The sequence below is a fragment of the Palaemon carinicauda genome, chromosome 22 (assembly GCF_036898095.1).
Source record: "Palaemon carinicauda isolate YSFRI2023 chromosome 22, ASM3689809v2, whole genome shotgun sequence".
In the NCBI taxonomy this organism is placed as follows: Eukaryota; Metazoa; Arthropoda; class Malacostraca; order Decapoda; family Palaemonidae; genus Palaemon; species Palaemon carinicauda.
The window spans coordinates 114113721-114122253 of NC_090746.1; the positions used below are offsets into that span (position 1 = coordinate 114113721).

Consider the following 8533-nt stretch of genomic DNA (forward strand, 5'->3'; position numbering starts at 1 on the left):
GTTCTCAGACAAGCTATCCTAGTTTTCTCTTTTACATCATATATACCACACATTCTTCTTATATCTTGATATTGTAGCAATCCATTTCGCCATTTTCAACAGCGTTCTTTTCAACAATACCTCCTCTTTCGAGTGAACTACCCAGGTTTCTACCCCATATAATGGCACAAGCCTGATAACTATTTTGTAAATCTTAATTTTGAGCCTTAACAAATTGACTAATCTTCCTAGTATCTTTTTAATATCTACAACCACAATCATATTTTCCCGTTTTTTTTCTAAATATTTATCTCGTTCCTGTCTTAATTAAAATATAGCATCTACTGTGCTCTTTCGTTTCGTAAAACTAAATTACAGCTCGTGTATATCTGTCAACTATCACTACCTTCCTTCTCGTATTCTTTCTAGTATCCTGAAATATATATATATATATATATATATATATATATTATAAATAAATCGAAGGAATCTCCCTGGATTACCATAAGATTCAACTAGGATGAAAGTAACTTAAACCAAGCAGCATGACACAAATGCTGAACTTTTGATATTTTCCTTTAAACCCGATATCAGATTTTTCCAGATTCACACTCGACTAAAAAAGAATGCATACTCTACTCTCACTGCAGTCTATCTTTAACAGCACTTTATATAACTGTCCTACAAATGACCTATATTAAGAGAGAGAGAGAGAGAGAGAGAGAGAGAGAGAGAGAGAGTTTATATAACCCCGCCGCCCTAGGTTTGTAGATGGCAACACGATCTACAAAGGTCTGTGTTTATTGGTGGGTGCATCTGCACGTGTCTGGGGTCGCAGGCACTTACACAGAGATATGGGGACATAGTCTACACTTCTGATTCCTTTCAACATATTCTGAGAGCAACGAATTTAAGAATAGATGTTTTATTACTTATTAGCTCAATTCCCTAATAATGTGTAATAATGTTTCTCCATTGCTCCCCTTTAAGAAAAGCGAAGGATGTGAAGCCAATCAAAAGATGTTAAGAATCTCGCCCCATATTATTACATTAACATAAACAGCAGTTAAAAAGTGGTGTGTCCCATTAAAGCTAAATGCTCCTCTCATCAAAAACTCTTTAAACTGAGTATCTATATATTTATCCCCAACTCAGGATAATGATGCAACCGATCTAAAGGCATCTTCCGATTTCTGAATTTTAAATATTTCCCCAAATCGAGAACTGCCTCAACAGAAGAAATGTAGGAGGGGAACGGCATCCTAAATGAAGCTCCTCAAACTTCACTTCACTTCATTTCCATCCTCAGTAGTTAATGAAAAAAAAAAAATCTCCAAAAGCAGTAGTAAGATCCACTTCCAAGATGGAATTGACGACGTCGTCAACTCCATATGTTATTAAGATATAATGAAAATATAAGCAAACTCTCCTAATCATCTAAGAGATCAATCTATTCACAAGTAACCAGCATAATCTTAAACGAAAGATGGGTCATTAAAAAAAAAGTGAGGTGGGTTAGGATTTTAAAATACGGCCTAGGTGGTTCAGTAGTAGTTTTAAAAAAATGGACAAATGGGTTCCAGTAGGTTTATAAAAAGGGGATAGATAGGTTTATAAGAGTTTTAAAAAAGGATATTTGGGTTTGTATGTTTTAAATAATTGAGGATAGGAGTAGTTTAAAAACGGGGAATAGGTGGGTTACACTAGTTTAAAAGGGGATAGGTGAGATGGCATGAGTTTTAAAATAAAGGGGGGATAGGTATGTTACTATGTTAAAAAAAAAAGGGGGGGGGATATGTGTCTTAGTAGGTTAAAAAAAATGATAGGTAGTTTAGATTTTAAAATGGAGCTAAGTCTGAAAGGTTTAAAAGAAGGAGATATGTCGGTTAATAGGTTTAAAAAAAGAGGATAGTTGGGTTAGAAACTTTAAAAAGGGAATGCGCCGGATAGCATGAGTTTAAAAAATAGGAGAAATAGTAAATTTATCAAAGGGGGATAGGCGAGTTATACGGTTTAAAAGGGGGATAAATGGGTTAAGAGGTTTAAAAAAGGTATAGGTGAATTTGGTGGTTTAAAAAGGGTGGATAGGTGGGTTAGTAGGTTAAAAAGGAGGATAGGTGGGTTAGCAGGTTAAAAAGAAGGATAGGTGGGTTAGTAGATTTAAAAAAAGGGGAAATGTGAGTTCAGTAGTTTAAAAAAGGGGAATAGGTGGGTGAGTAGGTTTCAAAGGGGGGATAGGTTGGTTAGTAGGTTAAAAAGGAGGATAGGTGGGTTAGTAGGTTAAAAAGAAGGATAGGTGGGTTAGTAGATTTAAAAAAGGGGAAATGTGAGTTCAGTAGTTTAAAAAAGGGGATAGGTGAGTGAGTAGGTTTCAAAAGGGGGATAGGTTGGTTAGTAGGTTAAAAAGGGGGATAGGTTGGTTAGTAGGTTAAAAGGAGGATAGGTGGGTTAGTAGATTAAAAAGGGGGATAGGTGGGTTAGTAGATTTAAAAAAAGGGGAAATGTGAGTTCAGTAGTTTAAAAAAGGGGAATAGGTGGGTGAGTAGGTTTCAAAGGGGGGATAGGTTGGTTAGTAGGTTAAAAAGGAGGATAGGTGGGTTAGTAGGTTAAAAAGGAGGATAGGTGGGTTAGTAGGTTAAAAAGAAGGATAGGTGGGTTAGTAGATTTAAAAAAAGGGGAAATGTGAGTTCAGTAGTTTAAAAAAAGGGGATAGGTGAGTGAGTAGGTTTCAAAAGGGGGATAGGTTGGTTAGTAGGTTAAAAAGGGGGATAGGTTGGTTAGTAGGTTAAAAGGAGGATAGGTGGGTTAGTAGATTAAAAAGGGGGATAGGTGGGTTAGTAGATTTAAAAAAAGGGGAAATGTGAGTTCAGTAGTTTAAAAAAGGGGGATAGGTGGGTGAGTAGGTTTCAAAAGGGGGATAGGTTGGTTAGTAGGTTAAAAATAGGGATATGTGGGTTAGTATGTAAAAAAGAGGGATAGGTGGGTTAGTAGATTTAAAACAGGGGAAATGAGAGTTTAGTTTAAAAAAAAGAGGGATAGGTAGGTGAATAGGCTTCAAAAGAGGGATAGGTGGGTTAGTAGGTGTAAAAGGGGAATAGGTGGTTTAATAGGTTTAAAAAGGGGACAGGTAGGTTATTCGGTTAAAAATGGTGGAGAGGTGGGTTAGTGTTAAAAAAATAAAATTGGAGTTTTAAAATAGGGGGATAGGTGGGGGCTGGAGTTTAAAAAAAAGTAAGTGTTAGGAAGTTTAAAAAAGGGAATATGTGCGTTTGTAGGTTTAAAAAACGGGAATAAAAGGGTTAACAGGTTTAAAATGGGGGATATGTGGTTTATTATGTTTTAACAAGGAGGTAGGTGGCTTGATTGATTTAAAAAGGGGGAATAGGTGGGTTAGTAGACTAAAAAAAAAGGGCGGGTTAGTAAGTTTTCAAAAGCGGACACGTGGGCTGGTCGGTTTAGAATAGGGGTTAGGTGGGTTAGAAGATTTAAAAACGGAGATAGGAGGGCTAGTCGGTAAAAAAAAAAAAAAAAAAAAAAAAAAAAAAAAAAAAAAAAAGATACGAGGGTTAATAGGTTTCAATGTAGGGTTCATACAATATATTGATACATAACTGATATTCATATGACGATAAGTCAAAGAGCCCCTTGTCAAAAGTTGAAATGGACTACTATAACCAATATCTAGAAGGAACATCAATATTGAGTACATTTTGCAAGAGCCATTGGCCACCCTAACCTGGAAAGACTGCTGCCAGAGCCTCATGAAACTAGTTCAGATATTGCCCAGAAGTACATAAAATAGCAAGACCTTCCATATACAGCAAGTAAGTGGTGGCCTGTTGGTAACGTCCTTGTCTGGTGATCACCACACTGAGGTTTGAGTGCCACTGAAACTCGTATGTTCCTATTTTCGCTACAACTTCACCATTATTGTGAGCAAAGGATGGGGGCTTGCGGGAGCCTAAAGGTTTATCTGCCAAGACATCTGCACTACTACAGCCATTCTTGGCCCTCCCTGGTCCTACCTTGGGCGAAGAGGAGGCTTGTGGGCTGATCATATGTATGTATGTATGTATGTATGTATGTGTGTATATATATATATATATACATATATATATATATATATATATATATATATATATATATATATATACTGTATATATATGTATATATATACTGTATATATATGTATATATATACTGTATATATGTGTGTGTATATATATATATATATATATATATATATATATATATATATATATATATATATATATGTCTGTATGTGTGGTCAGTCTCTAGTGCATTGTCCTGCTTGCTAGGGCAATGTCATTGTCTCTTGCCTCTGCCATTCATGAGCGGCCTTTTAAATCTTTAAAGTCCTTTCATATACTCTCATTCCACTTTTACTCAATAACGGGAAAAGTTGACGTAAACACGTTTATGATGCTTAATTATAAGGATTTTATATTACTGAGGTAACTAACTTATAGACATGAAGCAATTGTACAATAGCCAAAACTGCAATAAATTTCAAAATTATCAAAACATTTCTAAATTTAGAGAACTTGAAACTCTTATAACAGTCCCAAATATTTCTGGGCCGCATTACAATTTAAACATTTGTTAAAACTACAATTCAAAATATAGATATAGGGATGAAGACCATTTCAGTCTAAACTAGTAGACACTCGGTAGAGAGCATGCCTTCGCCACGCCAAGCAGTCTTATTTTGCGCGTAAATCGATGTACTTTCTTCAAAACATAATGGACTTTTTCCGTGGGTCGTACTCCACACGTCTACCAAATTTCGCTGAAATTGGTTCTGTAGTTTTTGCGCAATGTTCATAAACAAAATATTTACCATTTACCGTACTTAAGATTGCGATTATTTTCAAAGTACTGCTGCGTACTGTACTTTGATATATTTCATACAAGATGTTACAGATTCATCCTTGGGTCATATCCAATATGATTACAAAGTTTGAACAAAATCGGTACGGTGTTTTTTTTTTTTTGTAAAGTTGTTTTCAAACAAATGAATAAACTAACAAACAGACGAAACAGACAAGGGTGAATACATATCCTTCAGCTCCGGAATATCTTTGAATTTTGCGAAGCCAACAATCCATCATATACTAAACGACTTTGACGAAGCATTTGCTTACAAGCATCAATGGTAAGAGTAAAATATTCTCTCTCTCTCTCTCTCTCTCTCTCTCTCTCTCTCTCTCTCTCTCTCTCTCTCTCTCTCTCTCTCTCTCTCTCTCTCTCTCTCTCTCTCTCAAGTAAGGAACAGTCGTTTCTACAGATACTACTCACAGTAGAATTAATATCAATCAAACGATCCACATGCTTAACCCCAACCCCCAAACCTCCAATACCCGGACAACGACAACACACTCGTATACCCACACCGTTAGAGTGCCAATCCACAGCCCACTTTGGAAAGTGGCCCTTTTTAACGAGTCACTTGGTTACTAGACGCATCAAACTTCTTTTTCGTAAGAAATCAACCTACATGTCTATATATATATATATATATATATATATATATATATATATATATATATATATATATTCATATATATATATATATAACACATATCTATATATATATATATATATATATATATATATATATATATATATATATATATATATATATATATATATATATATATATACATATAAACATATATATATATATATATATATATATATATATATATATATATAGATAGATAGATAGATAGATAGATAGATAGATAGATGAATTTGTGTTTGTCTTCATAACTTATGACAGATCATTTTAACGTTGCAACTGATCTTGAAATATTTTATATTAATCATTCAGTAACTCTCATACAGTATATATATTTTCCTATTTTTCTTTCTCGTTGGTTTATCTTTCCCTATTGAGGCGTTTGGGATTATAGCATCATGCATTTCTTAATAGGATTGTAGCTTAGCTAATAATAATAATAATAATAATAATAATAATAATAATAATAATAATAATAATAATAATAATAATAATAATAATGTCCACAAACATTACACTATATATCAATCACCGAATTTTAGGTCTCCTACATCTCTTTCTTCAACTTTATCGTCCATAAATTGCCAGAAAACTCTTATTCATAACGAACTGATTACAACAAACGCCTTTCTCACTAAAGGTGTCGACTATCAGTAACTCACATCACATGTTTGAAAAAGAAACTAAATTGCCTTTTAAAAAAAAACACTATTAAATCCCAACATTTCCATGGGCTAAAGGAGAAAGAATATCCTCGCATCAAGAAAATAAATATTAAAATACAAATTAACAACAAATGTAAAAAATATTGAAACCTAGCATGGTTGAGCATCCAAATCACATTCAAATAGTATGTTACTGAATGACACCGATGGATTCGTAAAGGAACCAAGTCAGCTACGCTAAACTTGATTATTTGAAGGAAGCCTAGGCGTTTAAACTTGCCCCATCTCTAAACATACAAGTTCCCTCCATACAACAGTAATTAGCTTGGTTATCTCCGTTTTGTCTCTCCTGAGAATATTCAGTCAGTATTCCATGGTGAAGTTGGTTTCACAATTATGAGATTTTTTTGTCTTTTTTTTTTTTTTTTTGTCTTAGGTGTTTATTGTCATTCATTTGATATTTAAGTTTATTTAATGATTATAGACATATTTTAATGAGTGCACATTCTTTTGTCGTCCTAAGAGATATGATATTGATAATAATGAAACGATGTGATGAATTTGATCGAATTTGAAACAGCAGATTTTTTCTATCTAACTGTGCGAGAAAACTTCATTTCGCAATAGTTTCTTTACAATACATTGCCAGTGTATAACAATTTTTTTTTTTTAAAAATGAACTTATAACTAAAAATTCTTCTAATTTTTGCTGGGTTCTAAACAGATTTTTTACAATACAAACTAACAAGTTAACATTTAAGACGACTCTCTCTCTCTCTCTCTCTCTCTCTCTCTCTCTCTCTCTCTCTCTCTCTCTCTCTCTCCCTCTCTCTCTCTCTCTCTCTCATTCCAAAAGCTTCAATGAGATGGAACAGAGCCGAAGACCTTTCGTATCCCCTCATTTGGTTCTCCAGCTTGCCCTCTGGCACGTGTGTTACTCGTGGAAGTCAATTGCGAACGCAAAAGGGGGAGTGAGCTAGTTCAGGTTTGTCATCAATTTATATTACGGCGAAACTGTTTTCCATAACCTGCAGGATTGATCCATATATTCACCCTTTATAAGAAAATCTTATAATTCTCAACTTAATGATCCACGTACAATGTAACGAAAAAATATAAACATAAAAAATAACAAAAGTCTTTACATTCCCAAAACATTATAAAAATCGTTAAAATTAACTATTCACTTGCAAATGTCTTGAGACATATAGAATACTTAATGAAAATCTCAAGACATTCATTTATGTAAAACTTGCCATCTGCATTCAAAAATAACTTCCCTCATATTAATGACCCGACTCCCAGGACAGGGGTTGGAATGCTAACTGCAGGTGCCAAAATATCCCCCACATACTCTTTGACGTTCGAAGACTTACCTTTGAATCGTCTCCTCCAGGTAAACGCAATCTATAAATAGATCACAGAAGTTTTTTGCCTATAAATAGGGCGAACGTTTTGTTGTTATTACGAAACGTCAAACTTCAGCGAAGCCGTTATAACAAAATCACTCTTTGTAATAGACGGGGAAAGATGACCCCACCTTTCGTTCACTCTCGAGAAATAAAACTGCGGAGTGAGTCAGAAACAACGAATGAGAACGAGGTAAGCAAGGAACAGAGAGACAGACACACTGTAATAGAACTTCGTGCTTCTCGGACCGTGTCTACCAACAGACTAACACTCTGCTAGTCTGCTAGGCCGACCACTGTGCCACAGTGCCACTGAGGAGGAGGAGGAGGAGGAGGAGGAGGAGTTGAGAGGAGGAGGGACCGCTGGCACCTTGTTCTACCTCTAAGGAAAAACTCCCTCGCAGAAGCCAGGTCTTGCAGGTTCATTTGTATTCAATTCTATACACTTTTACCCTGTACATTCCTTAAGTATTATCAATTGAATAAATATAGATTTATTAGTGTCACATCGAGACCATACAGAAGATAAAACTCGAGTGTTTACAACTTGGCACCTCAACAGTGTCACTCGACATATTTGTCGACCAGTGTTTTCATACTGATGTAAGGTCTCAGTAACCAAAATCATCCAGATTATGAAATAATTTTGATCAGTCTGGTTTTTAGAAGGTCTAACATTATTTTCACAATACCCTGGTGAACAATTTCACTATCAACACAAAATGAATAATGAAATTCATTTCAAATAGTTATATAAACCTTGTATATTTCAATGCAAAGATCTTTGTCCTTAAGAGGTTTTTGCTTATTCTATCACTACATTATATATGTATGTTTGGTGTTAGTCACTTGATGTTATAGAATTTAATTTCTCTCTCTCTATCTCTCCTCTTCTCTCTCTCTCTCTCTCTCTCTCTCTCTCTCTCTCTCTCTCTCTCT

At 34.7% G+C, this 8533-nt stretch overlaps 1 protein-coding gene across 2 annotated transcripts in view; it reads right to left on the reverse strand.

The window, feature by feature from the left end:
* The window catches only part of LOC137616699 (spondin-1-like), a 1052831-nt gene extending 1044958 nt beyond the window's left edge, over positions 1-7873 (reverse strand). For both annotated transcript variants that reach the window (XM_068346694.1, XM_068346693.1), the window contains exon 1: positions 7562-7873. The gene's annotated coding sequence lies outside the window, so the exon portion shown is untranslated. The remainder of the gene's footprint in view (positions 1-7561) is intronic.
* Between the last annotated feature and the right edge of the window lie 660 nt (positions 7874-8533).